Source organism: Cebus imitator, unplaced genomic scaffold (assembly GCF_001604975.1).
Source record: "Cebus imitator isolate Cc_AM_T3 unplaced genomic scaffold, Cebus_imitator-1.0 Scaffold102, whole genome shotgun sequence".
Taxonomy (NCBI): Eukaryota; Metazoa; Chordata; class Mammalia; order Primates; family Cebidae; genus Cebus; species Cebus imitator.
The window spans coordinates 1,811,091-1,814,016 of NW_016107417.1; positions in this window are offsets into that span (position 1 = coordinate 1,811,091).

The following is a 2,926-nucleotide window of genomic DNA, read 5'->3' on the forward strand; positions in this document are numbered from 1 at the left end:
TTTTTTTTGAGATGAAGTCTTGCTCTGTTGCCAAAGCTGGAGTCCAGTGGTGCTATCTCAGCTCACTGCAACCTCCACCTCCTGTGTTCAAGCGATTCTCTTGCCTCAGCCTCCCAAGTGGCTGGAACTACAGGTGTGCACCACCACAACTGGCTAATTTTCGTATTTTTTGTAGAGATGGGGTTTTACCCTGTTGGCCAGGCTGGTCTCAAGTTCTTGACCTCAAGTGATCCACCCCACTAGGCCTCCAAAAGCGGTGGGATTACAGGTATAAGCCACCACACCTAGCCTAATCTTAGTACTTTGGGAGGCTGAGGCAGGAGGGTAGCTTGAGTCAGGAGTTATAACCAGCCTGGGCAACATAGGAAGACCCCATCTCTACCAAAAAGATTTAAAACAAGATAAATCAGCCACGTGCAGTGGTGCATACTTGTGTAGCTATAGCTACTCAGGAGGTTGAGCTGGGAGAACTGCTTCAGCCCAGAAGGTAGAAGCTGCAGTGAGCCATGCTCACACCATTGTACTCCAGCCTAGGCAAAAGAGCAAAAACCCACCTTAAAAAAAAAAAAAAAAAAAAAAAAGATTGAAAAAAAAAAAAAAAAAAAAGACTAAAAATTTGATCTGAGGCTGAAGAATAACTACAAAGGGGCACAAAAGCTTTTAGGCTGACAAAAATGTTCTGTATTTTGATTGCACTGATGGTAACAAGATTGTAACCATCAGTTATCAAGAGTACATTGTCAGGCTGGGCGAGGGGGCTCATGCCTGTAATCCCACCACTTTGGGAGGCCAAGGTGGATGGATCAAGAGGTCAAGAGATTGAGACCATCCTGGACATGGTGAAACCCTGTCTCTACTAAAAATACAAAAATTAGCTGGACATGGTGGCATGTACTTGCAGTCCCAGCTACTCAAGGAGGCTGAGGCAGAAGAATTGCTTGAACCCGGGAGGCGGAGGTTGCAGTGAGCCAAGACTGCGCCATTGCACTACAGGCTGGGTGATGAAAGCAAAACTCCATCTCAGAAAAAAATATATATATAATTTTTTTTTAATTATAAAAATTTTAAAAGAGAGGTCTGGCTCCTTATTTATCACAGTAACCTGCACACACATATGCTCCATTAGCTTTCCCAATCCTCCTTACTCAACTTGATCCTTTTTAATACAAAGCTCTTACGTCCTAAGACATAATTCAGTTATTTACTATGTTCAGTTTGTCTTGGGCTAGAATGTAAGTACATGAAGATGACATGGAGGAGAAACTACCACACAACCATTAGAAACATATAGCAGAAACAAGAAATAACTAATAGAAAAGGGGCCAGGCACAGTGGTTCATGCCTGTTATCTCACACTTCAAGAGGCTGAGGCGGATGATCACCTGAGGTCAGGAGTTCCAGACCAGCCTGGCCAAATGGCGAAACCCCAACTCTACTAAAAATACAAAAAAGCGTGGTGGTGCACACTTGTAGTCCCAGCTACTTGGGAGGCTGAGGCAAGAGAATTGCTTGAACCCAGGAAATGGAGGTTGCAGTGAGCTGTGATCACGCCGCTGCACTCCAGCCTGACAGAGTGAGACTATCTCCAAAAAAGAAAAAGAAAAAAAAAATCTGTAAAGAATTGAGGTAAGGAGCACAAGGTAAACGGTTCAATAAATTAGGTGGGGCACAGTGGCTCACATCTGTAGTCCCAGCTCTTTTAGGAGACCAAGGCAGGCAGATCACCTGAGGTCAGGAGTTTGAGACCAGCCTGACCAATTGATGAAGCCCTGACTCTACTAAAAACACAAAAATTAGCTGGGCGTGGTGGCATGTGCCTGTAACCCCAGCTACTTAGGAGGCTGAGACAGGAGAATCGCTTGAATTCAGGAGGCAGAGGATGCAGTGAGCTGAGATTGCACCACTGTACTCCAGCCTGGGCAACAAGAGCAAAACTCTGTCTTGGGGAAAAAAGAAAAATAAAGAAGTGCAAGAAATTAACAGGTTGGCATTTTGGAATGGATTGTCTCCAAAAGAAAACATACAAAGACTCTTGTTGGTGTATAACAATGATGTCCAAGCTATGGTGGCTCATGTCTATAATCCTAGCCACTCAGGAGGCTGAAGTGAGAGACCACTTGAGCCCAGAAGTTCACAGCCCCACCGAGCCACGATCACAACACTGCACTCCAGCCTGACCAACAGTGAGATCTTGTCTCAAAAAAAAAAAAAAAAAAAGGGCCAGGTATAATGGCTCACGCCTGTAATCCCAGCACTTTGGGAGTCCAAAGCAAGTGGATTACGAGGTCAGGAGATCAAGACCATCCTGGCTAACATGGTGAAATCCTGTCTCTACTAAAAATACAAAAAATTAGCCAGGAGCAGTGGCACGTGTCTGTAGTCCCAGCTACTTGGGAGGCTGAGGTAGGAGAATCACTTAGAAACCCCCCAGGAGGCGGAGATTACAGTGAGCCGAAATTGAGCCACTGGACTCCAGCCTGGGCGACAAAGCAAGACTCCGTCTTAAAAAAAAAAAAAAAATACTGTACCACTGGTGATTTCTCCATTCTGCCTACATGATGGGGAAAAATACTGCCAGACCAATTTCTCCTTTTTTTCTTTTTTTTTTTTTTTTGGGAGACAGTGTCTTGCTCTGTTGCCCAGGCTGGAGATAATCATGGCTCAATGTGGCCACACTGTCCCAGGCTGAAACAACCCTCATACCTGAAACTTGAGAGTAGCTGGAGCTATAGGCACACAGCACCACATCCAGCTAATTTTTTTATTTTTGTAGAGATAGAGTTTTGCTGTTACCCAGGCTTGCCAGCCCAATTTCTTAAAGATGTCTAGCAGTAAAACCTAAAGGAAATTTGTTTAAAGAAATCATCCTGTGATTAAAAGACTTTTGCTGATGCCCAAGTTTTTTTTTTGGTTTTTTTTTTTTTTT